Raw genomic sequence first — 22,338 nt, 5'->3', positions numbered from 1 at the left:
TTAGAAATTCCCTCGTGATCTTGGAAGTAGGTGTGTCATTAGCCCTGGTGTTCTACGTCATGAGTTCCGTTATTTTCTTGAGTGTATTTATAGATAATTTAAGAGGGAAACTGGGCTCGGTGCTTGTGGCTCAAGCGGCTAAGGTGCCAGCCACATACACCTAAGGTGGCGGGTTCGAATCCCCAGCCCGGGTCCGCCAAACAACAATGATGGCTGCAACCAAAAAATGGGCGGGCGCCTGTGGTCCCAGCTACTTGAGAGGCTGAGGCAGGAGACTCGCTTGAGCCCAGGAGTTGGAGGTTGCTTTGAGCATGATGCCATGGCACTCTATCCAGGGGGATAGCTTGAGGCTCCGTCTCAAAAAAAAAAAAAAAAAGAGGGAAACTGCATGAAGGGTTGATAATCTTAACTGTGATGTGGTAGACAATTTTTGCTAAACTTCAATGTTTACTGCTGAGTTTACTAGTAGGAAAGCTATATTTATGTATTATATTCTCCAACCTTCATTCCTTCCTTCCTTTTTTTTTTTTAATTTTGGGTTAATATGAGGGTGCATAAGATTAGGTCACATAATTTTCATTTCTAAAGGGAAAGTCCAAAGTCTGAGTTGTGTACTATTTTCAGATTAGTATTGAGTACATGGGATGCTTGTTTTTTCCATTCTTGAGATACTTAGGAGAATATTCTCCAAATCCATCCAGGTAAATACCAAGGACGTAAAGTCCCCATCTTTTTATGGCTGAATAATATTCCATGGTGTACATATACCACCGTTTAATAATCCATTCATGGGTTGGTGGGCACTTGGGTTATTTCCATATCTTTGGGATTGGTCATTGAGATTCTATTTGACTGCAAATGTCCTTATGATAAAATAATCCTTCCTTTTTAGCATAAGCCATTGTTTGGGTTGTGGTCATTTATTGTTATTTTTCATTTTTGACAGGTAACTAGATTTTAGGTTATGATTTTTTTTTTGGTAAGACAGTAAATTTAATATCCCTAAATACAATACTAAAATATTAAGATGTCATTTAAAGAGACATTTATCTTTATATCTTTAAATTACCATTAATTTTATGACTTGGTAGCTACATTGTTTTGCAATGTGAGTTGGCCTGCCTTCTGTGCTACAGGTTTGTGAGAGCTATGCCTATGTCATCTTAATTCTTTTCACCTCTTTTCCCTCTTTTAATTACTCTCTTTCTTCTAGGTCTTTCATGATGGTATTTATCCTTCACTCAGTACCAAAGCTCTTGCATAAAAATAGAAATATAACTTCTGAAGGTATATATTAGTATGTAGTTATAAGGTGGCCATGATGAATGTGATTCTTTTAGATTATAATAATAAATGCAAAACTAAAACTATTACAAATAATTCTTATAGAAATCTGGGATTCCAGTTGAGCAACATTGAGTTATGCTATTCGTATGCTTCTAAGGAAAGATGCTACTATTTCTTCGAGGGAAAAAAAGTATTTCATGGTGAGAAATTTTAAGTATCTCTTGTGGTTCTGTATGGTGGGCACAGCAAAAACAAAACTGATGTCATATAGTTCTTTGTCATGACATTAAGAGCACATTGAAAGTAACTTTGGAGCAAAGACAAGATGATTTAAACAGACAAGACTATTAAGAGGTAGCAAGGTGGATGGTGGAATACAAGTCCTGTATCTGGTGTGGCACTGTGCCTAAGAGCATGGGCTGCCAAAAAAATCACAAGCCACAGAGTCACAGATCTGAATTTAAATCCTGGCTTCACATCCCAGGCTGGTCTTTGTAATTTTCTCATTAGATTGAGACACTTAAAATATTTCTAATTGGCACCAGTGTGGCTGTAAACACAGAAGCCAAAATAGGCACTGAAATCACAAAGCATTGCCGAGCTATAGGTGGTCATCCAGATGGTTTCTAAAATTCTTAAACTGAAAAATTTGTAAATCTCCTGATCATTGTTAAAATCCTGACTTTAAAGTGCTCTTATGGAACTATAGAACCCTCAGAATATGGCAGTAGGCTTTGGGTTAGGAAATACTATACTAGGTAAGGCTTGCTAGACCCAGAAAAGTTGGGGGACTAGGGTCTAGCTATATGGCTGAAAAGAGGACTAAAGTGGATTAGGAGCGGGTCAGGGAAAGTCCCACCATTTTGTTGCAAACCTTGAGTCAGGTGAGATGGGATGAGATTAGTAGCATTATCTAAGAGAAATGTATCTAAAAAGGACTGAGATAGAAGTGTACTTCATGGCTGGCTCCTCACACTTTAATGTATATGAGAATCCGAGTGCGTCTTGTAAAATGCTAAGACTGCAGTGGGGCCTAAGACTCCTAACTAAGCTCCCAGATCATGACATACTCTTGGTCTCTAGACCATTCCTCTTTGAATATTGAGGGGTTAGAGCTCTGGTTCTCAAATTTGGCTGTACATCTCCCTGGAAAGATTTTAAAAATAGTGATGCCTGGGACCCACTGCCTGAGAATTCAGTGTAATTGGTATGGAGCCTGATCTGGGCATGATTTGTAAAAGCTCTCAGGGTGATTAAGTATGAGAAGCACTGCATTAGTGTGAGCACCCAGGGGTAAGTGAATAGAGGAGTGGCAAGAGGTCTAGAAATGCCACATAAGAGGCAGCCGAAGATAACCCACAGTATTTACCTTAAGGTCAGAGAAATGTGTGCGTATATGTGTTGAAGGACCTTGGGTTTATATGTTTGATGGCAGAGAGAAGTTGAATGAGCTTGATTGGTGCAGAAGATAAAGCTGGGGCCGACAAATGAAAACTACGGATGACCCTTATTTCAGTTCTTCAGTTGAGCACAAGTTTATGCTTTCTGACTTACTGGGCTGTCCAACACTGAACAAGCTCCTCACCCATTAAAGTGTGCGCACAGGGGCTGAATGATGGGCTGCTGGCTGGGTTCCACAAGGGCTCACTGCAAAGGTCAGGAGTTTGCACTATGTGACCTCAGAGTATCCTCCTGTGGGGCGAGACTTTCAGAGACCTGTGACTGGACCCAAACATCTGCCCTAACTTTGTCAGGTTGTGACTCTGGTAGTTTAGTCTTCAAAAGTTTTCGTAATGGGAGAATACACATAGCCAAAGAGACCTTATTATCTGACTAGGGCTTTCATTACAGGATGACTTTCTTTCCTTTTAAATTTGAATAGTACATCATTTTTATGCAGTTGATTAAATAATAAAGCTACCTTCTCACCCTTATTTGTGATTGCATTCATAAGCCATGAATAATTAGAAATAATATCTGAAACAAAGGCCTTCTGGGCTTATCTCATGAAAAAAATAATTAAACCATAATGAAATTTCATAAGAATAATCAGCCTCCCTACCCCGCACTCCCAAAGACCACACACACACACACACACACACACACAAACACCTCACTATGTTTCATATTTCTCAAAACCCAGAGAATCAGTGTGAGCCATTTGTTTCTCCATGTGCCTCACATGGTAGAGGGAGTGAGCAAATGAGAGAAAGAGAGATGTCTCTTTGGGAGATTCTCTTTATCCCTTGGTAGGTTATTCCTCACTTCCTCAGACCTCTCAGAAGAGGCAGTGTAGGAGAAAATGAATATACTTGGAGGGCAGAGAAAACTGAGGTGAATCCTGGTGCTGCCATTCCTTGGCTGGCCCCAGGATCTTGGGCAAATCCCTCTAAGTCAGTGGTTCTCAACCTTCCTAATGCCACAGCCCTTTAATACAGTTCCTGTGGGTCGTGACCCACAGGTTGAGAACCGCTGCTCTAAGTCATGGTAATCATGCTTTCCATGTACAGCTGTGGCTATGATCACTAAGAAACACCTGTTAAGTGCCTAGTGGCATGCTGGGCACATTTGGGGGCTTGGCAAAGGGCAGGTATCATTGATAGACTGGCACTATGCAATCTCTGGCTCCCAGACACCTCATACATAGAAATGAACAGTCAGTAATACTGCGTGGACAGCGCCCCTTCCCCCAAGTGGCAGCTGTACCTTTGTTCGCTAATTTAGGACACCTGAAAAGAGATTAACCTAAAATATGCCATTTTTGCATATTAATTTTGGAGAATTAACAAATCCTGGTATCAAGTGTTCTCTGCCACCAGTCAGTCCCTTCCAGTCCCTGCTGTGGCAGAGGATGACCTCAGCAGCAGCTGCAGCTATGGAGATTACATTTCTTGAGCTCTTGCCACTTGTCAGGCTCTGCTCAAAGCTTTCAGGTATCAACTCTTTTAAAATGAGGTAATTATTATTGACCCCATTTTACAGATGAGGAAAAAATGAGATTCAGTCATGCTGGGAAGTTGTTCGGGAGTCCGCAACTGGTAATATGTACATGAAGGTATAGGTTCATAATCCCCTATCTGCAGTTTTGAAATCCAGTATAGAGTGGAAACTAAATGCTCTTTATTGCAAGTTTCCAGCAAACTCCTTTGGTATCAGAACTTGACCTGAACTAACTGTGTGGCTATTTATAGTCTATTTATTCTACTTAATCTGAGTATTCTGCTTTACCCCAGAAAAGTTACTGCCTTGATTCCAGGATGCTGCTCCTGACTCTAAAAGGGTGTTATATCATATGCAGTTATGGATGTTGAATTACATTTCTGAAATCCAAACAATTCTGATTGCTGAACTGTTAGGCTCCAGGTGTTTTTGGTGAGGAATCATGGCCTTTTTTCGTGGAAAATGTCCACATTTAAATTACTTGTGGATTAGTTAACTATTTGTGAGCGGAACTAGTAAGCTCACCAGGTGAAAAAATGACTCATCAAAGGACTTTTGGAACATAGCCTTCCTCTCAATTACCTTCTGCCTATGAACCCAAGAAAGAGAAATTGTCAGAGCCCTGCCTTCTGTGAGAAGCTCCTACTCAGATACGTGGCTAAGGATAAGGAAACTTAACTGGAGAACAGCTGCAAACCACATGATCTAATTTCCATAATTAAAGTGAAATGAAATATTTGGGAAGAGTGGGAAGCAGAGTTTCATTCCCCAGCTCCTTGAAGTACATTTACACTTTTCTTGCAGTTTTGCAGCAGTGATTAGAGTAGGAGTTCCATGTTCAGGGAGAGGCTTCTTTACCTCAAGGCCATGGCTGTTCTTCAGCCAGTCAACAGCTGGGGCTCAGGAATTTTTCAAAGCCTCCCCTTGAATCAGGCACTAGGAAAAGTTGCTGCCATAGGTTGCCACAACCTGACCACTGCTATCCTACATGTAGACCTCTGATGTTTCTGCTGTGCAATTTTCAAGGTGTGTGTTTGAAGAAGTAGCTAGACTTTTTGAGGGAAAGGGAGAGTAGGGCACAGAGGAGTGGCAGCACAGATGAGACATGGGCAGGAACTTCTGCTTGATAATTAATCAGTGCCCCAAATACAGACGGCATGAGCTGTTTTCCCACTGCAGTTGGCGTTTACCACCAAAATATTGGGTTTATCTTGCTTTTGCTGTTCCCTTATTTCTCCCATGCAATTTCGCATGTCTCACTTTGTGTTTCAGATGACAGGATGCAGGGGACTTAACGACTTCCGGGAAGAGACAATAAAATCAGAGTGAAAATTGAATGTGACTTCTTGCAGTGCTCAAGCAAAAATCAATATCCCTAGTCTGTTATGGTATATTCTTTCCAACTTTATAAAACATAAAAATAGATATTGTGTACTCAGTGCTGACCATGTGCCAGGCACAGTTCGTGACATTTAATTCATTTATGCCAAACAAAAACTTCAGGTGGTAAAGCAGTATTTTTAAACATATTCATTGAGGTATAACTAATATAAGATTCACCCATTTACAGTACACAATTCACTGACCTTTAGTGTATTTACAGATACATGCAACAATCACCACAATCAATTTTAGAACAATCCATCAACCCCCCCAGAGAAACCCCATACCTATTAGCAGTCACTCTGTATTCCCTCTCCCTTCGGCCTGTGGAAACCACTCGTCTATTTTCTGCCTTTATTGGTTCTGGACATTCTATATAAATGGAATTATTCAGTATGTGGTCTTTCATGCCTGGCTTCTTCATTTCACTTAGCTTCATGTTTTCGAAGTTCACCCACATAGCATCGATTAGTACTTTATTCTTTTTATGGCTCAGTAATATTTCATCCTATGGCCAGACCTCAATTTGTTTATCCATCCATCCACTGGAGGACATTTGTTTTGTTTTTAGTTTGGGACTATTATCAATAATGCCACTGTAAATGTTCCTGCACGTTTTCGTGTAACCAGATGCCATTGTTTCTCATGGGTAGAGACCTAAAAGTGGAAGAGACAGTATTTTTATTATCCTCATCTAATAGGAAAGTCACTTTCATCAGAAAGGCGATTCATTCAGTCACATTGATTGTTCAGCATACTGGCTTTCGACCTGTCACACTGATGTGGGTTCCAATTTTGGCTGTCCCACTTAACGTCTATGTGACCTCAGGCAAGTCAGTTAATTTTCATGAGCCTCAGTTTTCTCTTCAGCAGAATGGCAGTGAAAACTGTAGTAGTTATATCTTGGGTCTCTGTTATTGTGAGGATTAAAGGAAATATTACATATGAAGTGTGGAGCACAAGACTCACCTGGCACACAGCACTCGAAAGGTGTTAGCTGCCATTATTGTCAACCTTTGCTACAGCACCTAAGAAAGTACTGAGGAAGCCTAGTTTGAAGTTACATTAACAATGAGATCTGTCACGGATGCCGTGTCATTGAGTCCCCAAAGAAGGTTAGAGTCTTCAGAAAGAATGACAGAAAGTAAAGTAGCAACTTCTAAGCTTGGAGACTGACATTTGGAAATAGGCGTGGATGACTCAGAGTCAGACTGACCCAGAGGCAGAACAACCCACGACTGAACTGTCTGGGAGCACCACTCCAGATGGATTTGGTGGGCATGAGCAGGATCAGCAAGCCAGCACTGTAGCCATTGTGAAGCCTTTCCTCCCTGCAAGCCAGTGTTTTAGGATGTTCAGAAACATTGGTAAAGTTTCTTTTACATATTTGACATGAGCGAGGTTGTATACCAGGAGTCCTCAGACTTTTTAAACAGGGGGCCAGTTCACTGTCCCTCAGACTGTTGTAGGGCCAGATTGCAGGCCCCGGGACGTGTAGGCTGCTAAACAGGACAGGCAGCGGTGGCAAAAACACCCAGCGGGGGGGATAAATGTCCGGGGGGCGCAGTTTGAGGACCCCCGCCTGTTACAGTGGTGACTGAAGGCAGGGATTCTGGCACCCCCTGCCTTTAATGCTGCTCTACCATTTACTCGCTATGGGAGGTTGGGCAAGTCACTTAACCTCTCTGTGATCCAATTTTCTCATCTGTGAAACAGGATGATAATAGCCCCTACCTCATAGGGCTGTTCTATAGAGTAAATAAATTCATATACATGAAATACTAGGCACAGTGCCTGGTGCAGAATAAGTCCCATTGATGGGCTCATTGTTGCTGATGTTCTTGTTGTTATCACTCTTCTGTTGACTTGTAGCTAAGGGTCTTTCCAGTGGCTCGTTTTCCCAGTGAGATAATGCTCACATGTGTTGCTTCTTGCATCTGTTATTGTGTAACAAATGACCGTAAAACTCAGTAACTGAAAATAGCAATCATTTTGTTAGGCTCACTTGCTCCTTGTAGCATCAAGGAATATCACTTAGTGACATTCAACTAGTATATGGGCTGGCCTGAAGAGTCCAAAATGCCTTTTTCCCATATCTGGTTGCTGTATGGGAGTGACTCGAAGATCAGGAGCACTTCCATCCGGCTTCCCCTCGTGCCTTGGGTTTCTTCCCAGCCTAGCAGATTTGGGGTAGTCATCTTCTTTACACAGCGGCTCGGGGCTCTAAACATGAATGCCCCAGGGGGCAGGCATAAGAAACTCCATGGCCTTTTATGACTTAGTCTTAGAAATTATGCAGTAGCATTATTGCCAGTCTGCAAGTAGTTAAACCAGGATTTGTACCCAGATATGTTTCACAGCAGAGCTTGTATTTGAAATGAGTCTTTCTCCTTGCTCTAAAGAAATATGGGCTGTGTAAAAGGAAGTCGTATTTGTCTGGTAGAAAGCTAATTACATATGACAATTTTCACTGCAATTATTCATTTGGTTTCCTCCCATGATTACTTTATTACAAATAAATACAGCTGATGTCTCCACTGCTTGATATGAAAGAAGGGGAGGGAAACAAAAGGAATTTCTTTTTCTCAAAGACCATCAGGTTTATTTTCAGTCCCAGAGATCTTGTAGTTTTCCATTAACTCAACAAGAAAAAAAAAAATGAAAGAAAAGAAAAGAAAAATACTAACCATGAGCCAACTAAAGGAAGCAGCATTTGGGAGCCACAGAGACATTTCTCTGATTTACCAAGTGTTATGTTTGGGGGGAAATGGATTTATTGAAACGTAAAAATATACAGTGCATGTTATGCTAAAATGCGCCTATGGTGTAATTTAAATTTAAGCACGCTACCAAAAAAAAAAAAAAATCAAATGTGGAGTAGACCCACATTTTTATTTTCTGATTGTAGCTATACTTAATACATTTAATGTAATAATTATAATGATTATTCAATCGTTTAAAGGGATAAATGATTTTAATGTGACTGATGTCATAAATAGTGTGGTCTTTGGAAAACCAATCTGTCCTGCTTTCGTACATCCTTACTTTCCTATTCTGCTTTTGTGATCTCAGCTTGACCTCTGGTCCTGTTAGCTCTTCCTGGCTTCACTGCCTTTCCTGTCCAGAAGTGGCCCAGCACTCCAATAACCCTTTTGTTTATTACCACACTTCTCTTCCTTTTTATGTTTTTGTAAGACAAAATGCTTACTGGGTGTCTGATTTATCTGGGAGGTTTCCTAAATCAGAAACTTGGGCCCCATTAGGGCCTAACTTAGGCTATAACCTAGCCTACATTGTCTCTAGACTTTAAGCATTCCTAGTGGCTTTTAATCCTCACCAATGGACTTTTCATAAGGAATATTTACATCTTTCTACTAGCCTTCCCATTATCCTAGAAGGGAAAGTAGCAAGTATGTCTCTTAAGATAGAGACAAAACAATAAAGCTGAACTGTGGATATTTGAATCCCAGCAGAACTTGGGTAAGGATTCAAACACTTTGAATCTAAATCAGGATGTTTAGCCTGGGTGTGAGCCACTCATATAACAGATGTATAGAGAAGTGGGAATGTTAGGGTCTGAAAACTTTGATTCCATGTAAGCAATGGAGTTCCACGTGTTCCTTTGACCCACTCCTGCTACTGTAGTCAGCACTTTGAAATTGCCCATGGCAGTTTCCTTGGATAATCTTGCATCATCCCTTGCTTTCCTCATTCCTTGACTCAGACCTGGGGACATTCCAAAAAATGGGACAAAAATAACCCAAAGAATCTCTGAGGCAATAAAAGCAGGCCTCCAAGACCAAGTTGCAGTTTGTTTTCTTGGCACTGAATTTGCCCTGGATTTCTGCCCAGAAATGCTGTCCTATCCCTTCCCTCCATCTTGCCAAGAGTAGGACTTCTGCATTCTAGGTCTTCATGGGCAACTCCTTTTAGAGCCCCATTCCTAGATGTGGATTCAGGTGTACCTTCCGTTAGGTACACAGAGATGAGTAAAGACACAGCATCTTCCCTCAAGGGGCTTACCTAGTCATGTAGAGAGTGGAGAAAGTGGCATGCTAGTAGTGGTTTTTAATTTTTAGGGATTTTTAGGAATTTTAAGAGCTAGTTGTTAAAACAATCACTATTAAAATATAATTATATAAACCTACAATTAAAAAATTATTAAAAATAAAAGTAATTCATTAATTTTGAATTGTTTTATGATATTTTAGTATTGGGATTATTTATGTATGTTTTATTGGCATGGTGGAAATAGTATATAATTGTTTACTACTATGCAACTCTCACTATTCTATGTTCAGCAGCATCATGCTGGTAGCTTAAAATTGCCTATGGAGTCATGGCGGGAGTATTTACACCATGAAAATTGGCAACCGCTATAAATCGGTACTTTTTCTGGAGTGGAGTTAGTTGTTAAACATTTATAAGCTCAACATTTATAACCTTCTGAGCTGGGAAGGTAAAGAGAATATTGTCTCTTCCAGTAATGAGTAAATGGCATCATAGAAGTTCAAGGCAAGTTCTCTGTTTGAGTTGAAGAAATATTTTAGGATGGTGATGACATTTGAGAAAAACTTTGAATGATGGATAAGGTTTTATTGAGCAGAGATTTATAGATATATTATCCTTAGTAGATAGGAATAATGAGTAAGGCCCTTGCAAGGAGAAAGAATTGGACATATTGGGCATGCAACCAGAAACGTATGTGATTGATACATAAGACTTGTGTAAGGCAGTAGTAAAGATGAGGGTGGTAAATCCAGACTAAGCCTAAGTGTGTAGGATTTAAAAGCCATAGTTAGAAGCCTGTACAAAAGTTGGAGGGAAAATGGAGCCAGGGGACAGTTTTGAGCAGAAGCACAACATTTTGAGAGCTGTGCTTTTGGAAGATTACTATACTAGGCACATGCAATAGGGCCAGAAGCAGGAGACTAGCTCGAAAGTCACTGCTTCAGTATTGTGGAGCTAATAAGGACCTAAGCTAGGGTTTTGGCTCAGGAAAAAGGAAAGTCCTGATACAAGAGATATTTTAAATCCATATTTCACAAGTGTTGGTTACTATATTCTAATGCCATCATTTACAGAAGTTTCTACTGTTATTTTAGTGGTTTCTTAACTATATGATAAAAGAAAAAATATATGCAGATACCATGCAAATTTTAATGGGAAAGATTGACCAGTGTTTCATTAATCACTTTTTGATTCAACTTCCCTAAAGGCTGAGGACATCAATTTGCATTCTTCAAGATGAATTACAAGATTTTCAATGTTTTGTGACAAAAATAGGAGCCAATGAACAATGTAGCAGGCAGCTCCCATCACCAGAATTCTATGGCATGACTTAGAAAATCAGTATAGTAAACGGATAGAGCATGGAAAAATCTCTTTCTCTCTCTCTCCCTGCCTCCCCAAGTTTAACACCTCACTTCTGAGATTTCTTAGGAAAGGCATTTCCCTACATTGAAATATAATAGAGATAAGACTGTTGTTGGCACCAACTGAAGATAATTGTGCTTTATCTTGCGGAAGTGGTTTGCATTTGGAAATTATATTCATGCTGGGCTGGAAGAGTACGTGACCATCCATCTTTTGAGTTGTATAGACCTTTGGAAGTGGCGGGTGGGGGGGAAGAAGAGGAATACCTGAAGGTACATATATCCAGATGAGGAAATGGGAGATATTGAATTAGGTATTCCAGAGGTGGATTAGGAGAATGGATTCACTGCAGTCTGCTGCAGATCATGATGGCTGTGGGGTGGTGAGAAGCATTGGTGATCATAGCTACCATCCCAAAGGCAGGGGAATAATTGCTTTATTGCTTGTGAGCAACCTTTTGGAGACAATTCTAGGGAGAGGATATAAGAATGAGTTGCTGGCCTGCTATTCCCTTTGAAACTTGGTTCTGGGGATCTGACATCCTGGGAATGGTTTTTCTTAGATGATGGGTCATTTGTATAAAGTTACTCTGGGAAATTGATTAGAGGGGGAGCAATAATGAATTCAGGGAGAAGAACAGTGGCACTGTTGCTGACAGTCATGGTGAGAAATGATAGGGACTTGGTCAATGTGTTGATGATGGAAACAGAATCTCAAAGATGGAAGGAAATTGTGAAGACAGATGCTTTGTGACATGAGGGAAAAGGAAATTTAAGAATGAACTTTTAGAAAAAAGGCATCTGATACATTTATTTGATGCTGAAAAGGGTCAGTTTCCAACACAAAGCTGGGAACCATGGCACCAGAATGGAGTGACTTTGGGTAATTACTGTTTCTCAGTTGTGGTCTGTAACTGTCACACAGCTCAAGGTAATGGCCAATCTTTGAACCCCATTTGTCCCTGAACTCTCTGAGAGCAGATGTGTTTCCAAATGTCAGTCTCTTCTACAGTGGGCAACAACCTTTTCCTCTTTGTGGTTTGTGTTTTCCAAATATGACCCCAGGACCTCGCTCCACCACGTTTTCTAACCTCCTGACCTAACATCCTTGGGGCTGCCCCCTAGAGAGGCCTAGAAAGCCTCAGCTGTGGAAGAGAGGTGTGTTTGATTAGAGGAAAGCCCAGCACAAAACATTTTCTCTTCCATCTGTGTCAAGCTGGCTTTGGGAGCTATCTGCTTACTTCCATGGACATTTTAAGAAATTTCCTTTCTTCTTTTTCTCCTAAGGTAACCTAGTGACAGTTTTCTCTTCCACTGAAGATTTATGCCTATTGTCACTATTTTAAATTCAGAATGCAAGCTTTACATCTCAATTTCTAGAATAAAACTCCCATTCCAGTGGAAATCTCTATTTGACAGAGTTTATAAGCCTAGTCAATGGCATACTTATTCCAAGTAGCAGTTGATATGATCATTTTCAGGACAATAATGCATTTGGACAGAGTCTAGGACTTCATCATAACCAAACTTGATGTAAAGTGAGCCAATGCTAAGCCCACTATACTAGAACACGGTTCTCACTTGAGGATGGAGGGGACCCCTCTCAATCCTGTGCCTGGATGGATAACTACTGTATGAAAGTTCACCTCTTCCAATGTTGCATTAGACAATGGAGATAGTCATCAATTGATATGTAGTATATCCTGTAACCAAGTCTTATACTGGCCTGTGTTTAAAGATACTAATGGGAGGAGAGAAAAAGTGGCAGCAGAGAATATTAATGGAGATTTTCTTCTCAGCAAGAGAAGTTGGAGGCAAAAAGGGAGCCTCTACATGGGGTATTTGCTCCTTATTTCTGGACATTGCACACACTGGGAGCCAGGCAGGCCAGAATTGGAATTCTGACTGCATGACCCTAAGACTCAGTTTTCTTATCTATGAACCAAAGCATATAACACTTTCTTACAGTATGGTTAGACAACCCCATCCCATCCCAAACAGTGCCTCAGTGCACCATATCTTACAATATGGCATCACTGTCCAACCAGTTACTGAACTCCTAAACCCAGGAGTGGCCCTTGACTCCATTCTTTTCCCACCATGCATATCTAAGTCATCAGTAGTTCCTGCAAGTTCTACCCACAGAGCATAGCCCAAGTTTACCAATGTCTCTCCATCTCCTCCCACCAGTATATGGTCATCTGTTATAAGGACCTTTGCCCTAACTGTTCTTGTCTTCCTCCTATTGCCTAGGGTGACATTCTAAAAATTCAAATTGGTTTAAGATTCTCCAGAGCCTTGTTATTGCATTTATAATAGAGTCCATACTCCACACTTTTTCCCATTGGTTACAAGGGTCACCAATCAGATGCTGTCTGTTTCTCTGGCTTCCTATTTTGCACTCTTTCATGTGGTAGCACTCTTCAGTTACAAGAACATAAGGGGTCTCTTCCCTACTTCAAGGCATTTTCCTGGATATTCTCTCTGCCTAGAACACTCTTGGGCCTACTCCTATTCACCTCCAATTGTTGTATATTTGGCTTCTGCTCATCCTTCAGGTCTCAACTCAAATATAATCTTATCCTTGTTTATTTTGTTGAAAAAAGCACCTGTCCCCTGACACTTTCTATGGTATCACCATATTTCAGTTTCATTCATAGCACTTATTCTTTATGCATATGTTTTAATTTGTGTGCTTTTCATGTTTATTACTGCGTTTTTCCAATACCATAAGCTGTATGAGAACAGGGACCTTATCCGTCTTATCCTCATGGTCATCACAGCATCTAGAATGGTACTCTATATGTATTGATTAGTAATAAATGAATGAATACAAATATGGATAAGATGAATGAATTTGGGGGAGGAGCTGGTGAAATAACAGAAGGGGAAATGATCTATAAGCCACAAAGTACCGTATTTTGTTCCCATTATAGGACTTGCGTTGCTCATCCCCAGGAATTCCTCTCCACAGAAAATGGAGAGGAGGAACTTCTTTGCTACTGCTTTCTGTCTTATGCTTTGGCCACTCATGTGCTGCTAATTTGTTTGGTGAACTTTCAATTGCTGCTGCTGCTGCTGCTGCTTCTTCGACATAGTCTTACTATGTTGTAGAGTGCTCTGGTGTCACAGCTCACAGTAACTTCAAACTCTTGTGTTTAAGCAATTCTTTTGTCTCAGACTCCCTAGTAGCTGGGACTATAGGTACTAGCCACAAAGCCTGGCTATTTTTTTTTTTTGTTGTTGTTGTTATTGTTGTTGTTTAGCAACAACAATAGTGGTCAGAATCTACCAGCCCTGGTGCGTGTGGCCGGCACCCTAACCACTGAGCATGGGCACCGAGGCAATAGTTGCTTCTTTAATGCCCTTGTGTATTCAGTCGTTATTTTGGCTTAATGGTCCATCACCTCATGTTATTAATATATTTCTGAACTCTGTAAAGTCTGAATAACTAGGTGAAAAATAGAATTTAACGAATAGTTTGGTTATCCATTTACAATGATTTCATAGTTCTACCCGAGGCCCATAAACCACAGGCTTGAAGATGAGCTGTGTTAACAGAGTTCTTTATTCCTCCAAGATAGACAAAGGGGACAGTTGATTTTCTCTGTCAGGGCAGGTATTTTCAGAGAGCAGCTTAAAAGACAACATACTGTCATCTTTGGATAAACATTAAAAATCTGATGGTACTTGTCCCCAGGGTGTTCCTTTTGTTTCCAGATATCGTCTTTCTCTCTACCACTGAGTAGCTGAGGCATCTGCAATTGGCCTCTCCAAAAAGTGTATCTTGCCTTATCTTTTTTGGCTAAGCCAGTCCCTTCACCCACCTAGAAGCGCCTGTCAAGCTGATGGCTGCTATTGTCCTGACAGATATGAAGGAAGCTGGACTGCCCAGTAGGCTCACCACTGGCCACTAGCACGGTGACAACTGTGACAGTGCTATGGTTGTCATCAGCACCACCAAGAGAGACTTGTGTACTTTCCAAGGCTTTCCAACAAACTGGATTTCCTCAAACAGAGTCTTCCTCCCTAATGGGAGAGCTAGGACGTTTTCTGCCTACATACTTTTTCAATAAGGGAAACTAATTTCATATTTCCTAAGGCCTCTAACCTTTGACTATGAGAAAACTCTAGAAATACTGGGGTTTAGCTTTTAGGTGTTTGCTGTCCAGAAAGCAAGATTATTCTTGTTGGCCTTGAATTTCCATTTACATTCTATAAATATATTTGTCTCATTTATTTGAATTTCGTTGTGTCTCAGGAATCTGATTTTCTTTTGCTTTATGCTTTTGGTGGTGGCGAGGGTGGTTGTTACCCATGGTAAACCTTACAGAAAGACATGATATCAATTACAGGGTTGTATTCATTTTCTACAGAATGAAAGAAGCAGAGGATCCATCAGGCTCAGGCAGCCCATGATTTGAGCGAAGCACTGCAGATTTCTTATAACCTTAATTATGATCCTTTATGTTTTAAATCTTTTATCACCTTTCAGATGATATTATCAAAGCAATTAAGACTTCCAGAACCTTAACCATTTGATAATTCCCTTCTCAATCTGAAGAGACTGCAAAATGACATCATTTATTCTGAGAGCAGGTTGAGTTTTAGCTTCCTAATCAACAAATTTGCAATTGTCTCTTGCCTTTTCACTGTTAATTTTGGGGATTATAATTATATTCTGCCAGTCTTCACTAGAGAATAAATGTCCCTCATGAAAGAGAACGTGTGCACTAAACTGGAAACTGCTGGCTAGCTATAAGGATTCTGAGAGTCGGGGAAACAAAAACCTAAATCCTTGGTAAAGAAATCTGTTCTGATATATTTGCCACAAAATATCTCCTCTTTATTTTCTCTTAGCCCCTGTCTTGTTATATATTCCTAGTCCAGATTCCTTATTTCAATGAATAAGAAATCCTCTTTTATTTATTAAGCACTTATAATGTAGTATGGTGGGTTTTTTTAAAATTTTCTCTATCTATGTACATGTGTTTATTTGGTAAAATAAGAATAGAATAAAAATCCTCCTTTATAATGTGTATGTGTCCTGGTGGGGAGGAGAGAGCTGGGTCCCTCTGCAGCTGTAGGGGCTTTTGCAAGGTTGAGGTGGGTTAGGGGTTGTGTCCTGCCAGGGCTGAGGCTAGGGAAATCAAGAAGGGGTGGCTGAGGTCAGTACACCAAAGAAGGAAATAAATAGTCATCGAAGAGAAAGGAGATGCTACTGTGGAGACAGGAAAGAAGGGAGCTCAGGTGAGGAGTCATGAGATGAGAGCTGAGTGAGTGAGTGGGCCAGAGAACATACTTGGTGGCAGAGATAGGGGGATGACTTGCATCTTGTTTTTTATTTGCCTTTGTTGTCATGTGCATGGGAGAACCTGAGCAAGTATATTCTAGACTGGGCAAGCAGATGGATACCTTCATCCAATGGTAAGCATACTTTTATGTATGGGGAATAATTTCAGAAAATAAAAATGAAAATTGCTATATAGTCTCTGTGGTAAAAATGCAAATGCTTATAGCTTATCTGCTTTATTGAAGAACTTTAATGAGAAAATTGGCACTGATTTTTAGTCACTTAAGTTAATGTCTGGACTATTTGAGAAATGGTACACTAGGGAGTCACCTTTCTAACATTTCCTCCTGAGATGGGAGAACAAGCCACAGTAAGGACCCAGGCCCGCCCTTGGCCTACAGGTCCTGACTTGCTCATCCCTCCTGAATGCACCAGAGGAGTACTGGATATACTCTGAAATGTTCATGGCTAGATGCTAGGGCGGTGGTCTCCAAGAGTTTTGGAAAATAGGCATCATAGAGGAAGTGACGTTTGAGAAGAGACTTATAGCAAATGAAGGAAGGAACACAGAGAATATCTGTGGAAGGCTATCCCAGACAGACAGAAGAGTGGGTCTAAAGGGAAGTGCGATAGAAAATTGGGGTTAAAATCAAAGGCTTTGTAAAAGTGTTCCCTTGTCTCCACATCCATGCCAGCATCTGCAGTTTTGAGATTTTGTGATGTGGGCTATTCTCTCTGGGGTTAGATGATATCTCAGGTGGGACTGCAAACTAATACAACCTTTTTGGAAGGAAGTATGGGGAACCCTCAAATAACTCAAGCTAGACCTCACATTTGATCCTGCAATCCCATTACTGGGCATCTATCCAGAAGGAAAAAAATCCTTTTACCATAAGGAAACTTGCACTAGACTGTTGACTGCAACTCAATTTACAATCTCCAAAATGTGGAAACTACCTAAATCCCCACCAACCCAGGAAAGGGTTAACAAGCTATGGTAAGATGTATACCATGGAATACTATTCAGCCACTAAAAAATATGGAGACTTTACATCCTTTGTATTAACCTGGATGGAAGTGGAACATGTTAGTCTTAGTAAAGCATCACAAGAATGGAGAAGCAAGAATCGTATGCACTCAATTTTGATATGAGGACAATTAATGACCTAGTGCACAGTGGGGGGTGGGGGAAGGGGAGAGCAGAGAGAGGGAAGGAGGGAGGCGTGGGAAAAGGAGAAGCAGAGAGAGGGAAGGAGGGAGCGGGTGGGAGTCTCGGTGTGTGCCACACCTTTGGAGGGCAGGACACAATTATAAGAGGGACTTTACTCAACAAATGCAATCAGTGTAACCTGATTACTTGTACCTTCAATGAATCCCCAACAATAAAAATAATAAAAAACAAAGGCTTTGTAATGTTTTAAAGAAATTTCCTCTGTAAAAGACAATGTTAAGAGCATGAAAGACAAGCCAAGACAGGGAGAAAATATTTGCGAGTCATGTATCTGACAAAGACTGGCACTGAAACAACATATACCAAAATTCAACATGAATATAACAGAACAGTTTTTAAAAGGAAAAATATCTGAACAAATACTTTACCAAAGATGATATGTAGATAGAAAATAAGCACATGAAAATATGGTCAATATCTTTTGTCATTAAAGGAATGAAAATCAAAATCACTATAATCTACTTGCCATATTCAGTACAATGGCTAAAATCCCCACTACTAACAACATCAAATGCTGCTAAGGATTCAGAGCCACAGGAACTCTCATTTGTTGCTGGCAGTAGAGCAAAATAGTACAGCCACTCTGGAAGATGGTTTTTCAGTTTCTTATAAAGATAAACTTTAGTCACTTTAGTTTGACTTTAGCAACTACACTCCACTGGAAAAACTCATAAATATTCACAGTAGTTTCATTCATAATCACTAAAACCTGGAAGCAGCCAAGATCTCATTCAAGAGGTAAATAAACAAATGTGGTCCATCCATACAATAGTATATACAATTAAATGATAGAATCAGACATTCGAAACATTAGGTGATAAGGCAAAAAATAAATAAATACAGGATCAGACTATTGGTACACACGACAACCTGGATGTACCATATATGCATACTGCTAAGTGAAAGAAACCAGTTCGAAAAAGCATGATTCCATTTATTTGATATTCTGGAGAAGGCAAAACTATAGAGACATAAAACAGATTTGTGGTTTCCAGGGTTTGAGGAGTAGACAGGGTTGAATAGGTGAAGCACAGGAGGTTTTATCAGGGTGGTGATTGTTTGTAGTGGTGCATTTGACACTACATTTGTCACCACCCACAAAACTTTTGGCATGATGAGTAACCTTAATGTATGCAAATTTAACAAATCATTGTGGAGATGAAAGTATCTCAGGATAGAATGCAGATGATGACAGAAGAACCCAACCGCATTATAAATATGTGAAACAACCTCCCTGAAGGGGATGGGGGGGGGAAGGGTGCTGACCTAAGTAACTTTGAAAACGAATGTAGACTTAATGCAAAAGAAACTACACGTAAGCTCTCACCTCTAGTTAATAAAGTTGTTTCCAATGGAAGTATGAATTAAAAATTCTGACAGTGCCATATATATATACAGGAATTGAACAACTAAGTAAATTTATGGCACATGGCAGGAACCAGGATTTTTACTGTTAGGGATAAGCAAGGGAAGGAAGCTGGAATAATCTATATGGTAATAAAATGGAGTTAGGGATAACAACATGAACTCAAGTTTAGCAAAAAGAAATATACTTGGTTACATAATACACACACACTCACACCCCTCATTGGCCTGTTGGCTGAGAGGGCCTGGAAACTTTGTTAGCCCTGTAGCAATGAGCATTCCTAGTGGTCACATCTCAGTTTCTACTGCCACTCCCCACTAAAAGGACCCAGGGATCCTTGGAGAAATAGCTTCTTCTAGGACTGGGGCGGGAAATATATAAGAGGAGCCTGAGGCATTTTATAGTGCCAAAAGTAAGGAAAATTCATTAAAAAATATTCATGACTATATGTCAAACACAAGAGCCAAATCAAAGTGTGCCCAATAACTAAAGCTACAACAATTTAAGCAACAAAATTAAGTAATACTGGATTATAACTCAATGTGGAAAGTCAATATATAATGAGTCCATTCTGATAACAGTAAGTGATTGAATACATACATTGGGGAGAAAAGATAAACCTCCTATGCAGAAGAATTATGTAGCTATTGTCTTCTTGAGGAAGTGGAGCATGATTCCCCACTCCTTAAATGTGGTCTGAGCATAGTGACTTACTTGCATAGAGTGCAATGTGGAAATAAAAGAATGGCTTGACAATGGAGACACCTGATAGGCATTACTTCATTCAGGTGATCAAAGTTAACATCCTCTCCACTGATGAATCCTGTTCATTGTATGTTTTTTTTTGATATGATGTGATGAAAATGGCACTTTATCTCTGTGACCTCCCTCCCACAAACCCATAACTCTAATCTACCCATGAGAAAACCTTCACAGAAATCTCTATATCCAAATTGAGAGGGATTCTACAACATACTTGACCAGTACACCTCAAAACTATCAAGGTCATTAATAAAATGGAAAGCCTGAGAAACTGTCACAGCCAAGAAGACCCCCCAGAGACATGATAACTAAATATAATGTGGTATCCTGGATGGCATTCTGGAATGGAACAGGGACATAAGGGCGTTAGGTAAACATTAGGGAAATCTGACTTTAATTAATAATGTGGCAATATCGTTTGTTAATTGTGACAAATTCATAGTAACAAAACAAACTCTTGGTGTTGAGGGTGGGGGTACAGAGGAACTCTCTATGCTATTCTTGCAACTTCTCTGTAAATATGAAATGGTTATGCAATAGAAAAGTTTATTTAAAACAAACAATAACAGGAGCAAAATTCAAATACGCTTCTGGAGTCAGATCTATCTAGGTTTAGATCCTGGCTCTGCCTCTTGCAAGCTACCACCTTAGGCAAGGTATCACATCTCACTGGGCTTCCAATTCTCATGCATAAAATGGAATGCAAAGAAAATCAACCTGATAGGGTGTTGGGAAAAGTTCATCTGTTAAATGGGATAACATATATGAGAGCTGTCCATAAAGTATCTAGCCATAGAATATGAAAAAACAGTATTAACTATGGCTACTTGCAGTCAGCCCCCATGTAATACGTGTGACTGTGAATTAGAAAGCTTTCAGTGAATGGCAGATATGATTGAATCTCATGTGTGCTTCTGCTCCCTGATGGAGAGGGAGGAACTTGTAGGGTTCCTGGGGCAGAGTAAAAGAGATCAATAAGACTTAAAAGGGAGTTGGCATCTATCAGAAACCAGAATATGGAGCCAGCAAACAGAAATGCAGTTGTGGTGGAAACCGGGAGCATAGGTCAAAGGTATCACAGCCTCAGGTTTAGTTTCTTTCCATAGTCTTGGACTTGAGAAGGGCACTTATGCTTAAAGGCTCACAGGAGGGATGAGCCATTTGAGGCAAGTCCCTATAGGTGGAGGGGGAAATTTTTGTTGTCTCAATTGGTATTTCTCTCACCTACTCCCCCTTTTATTATTCTTTGAAGTTTTGGTTTGATTCGATCTTATGCTAACATTTACAGTGGGATGAAAACAAAGCCATGGCTTAGAGATCTAAAGATCTGTTACCTATTGATATTGTTTGAAAGGAAGTGTCATTGACAATACATGCAGTATTATCTAGTTCCATCTTGAGAAATAGTAACCAGGTTCTCGAAATACACAGAGGCCAGGCTCCAAATTTGCATGTACAGAGTTGCTCTTTGAAAATGAGCTCTACTAGTCCCTGCTTCATTAATTTTGTGGTGCTTACTTCATTAACTAATTTAGTTTTCACTTCATTAATTTGTCCAGAATTGCTTTAACTTTTTCAATGCCAGTAGCAATTCCTCTTCCACAAGTATGTGATGAAAATACGTGCTTACATTTCCCCTTCCCACTTGCTCGCTTTTTTCTGTAGTCTCATATGCATAGCACACTTGATTCCTCAACATTGTAATTATTCATGGGAAATATTTGATCTTATGTTTGTTCTCAGTACCCCAAAGTCAATCTTCTAATGTTTTTTCCTGTGTCTTTAGTTTTCCTGCTCAGAAGCAGAACCCAAAGAAAACCTACAATATTTTGATTTTAAGATCAAGGTCAATGCCTCTGAATTATATATTTCTGGGACCTTTGACTCAGGATTCTTACCTCTTCTTGTAAAAGAACTGGGTCATTTTGCTCTTTTGAATTCATGCTGTGGCAATCATGTAGTACACGCACAGATACAATGCATGAAGCACAAAATACTAGCAGGGGGAAATCTCATCAGAAAATCCAAAGCTAATTTGTCATAGGAGAAGGAAATTATAGAAAAGCACACGAGCTGCACTTGAAGATGCCACTACAGACGCTGAGCTTTTCTATAACATGCCTGGTACTGGGCATGGCTGAGAGAAGAAGAAAATAGCAAGAAGTCAGTCGTACGAGTTTAGTGTTGCATACCTACATGGACTCTCCCTGTAGGACAATAGCCACTCTGTGGAAAATGTGCTGGTACTCTTAGCTCTCAGGAGATTCAAGTTGCTTAGGAGCAAAAGGAGTCCCCCATTCTCTTATTACTGCACACACAGCAGATGCTGCTCTCTGATAGCAGAGCTGAGCCATGGGAGCGGGGGGTGTCTCACGACTTTGGGTGGGCCTTCATGATTTAGACTTAAGTATATATTTTTTCTAAGTGCTTACTATGGTTTTTTTTTTTTGAAAAAACATTTTTTGATGCAAAAAAAAATGCAGCTAAAAGCAAAGTCTCAACTTATAATAAGTTTTCAACAAAATATTATATAATTTAAGAAATCACGGGGGGAAGCCCTAACTACCAGACTGGCTGTGTGATTTGTCTGGCCCAGCAGGGCCTTCCCATTTGTGAAGTAGCTGACTACAATGCGTCTTCCTCTTCAGAGATGACATCCTATGTTTTTAGTACTGCTGGGGGAACTCAATCTTTGTAGAAT

Source organism: Otolemur garnettii, unplaced genomic scaffold (genome assembly GCF_000181295.1).
Source record: "Otolemur garnettii isolate 467f Iridium unplaced genomic scaffold, OtoGar3 scaffold00231, whole genome shotgun sequence".
Classification (NCBI taxonomy): Eukaryota; Metazoa; Chordata; class Mammalia; order Primates; family Galagidae; genus Otolemur; species Otolemur garnettii.
The sequence above is the reverse complement of the archived record's forward strand: the minus strand, read 5'-3'. Positions refer to the sequence as shown.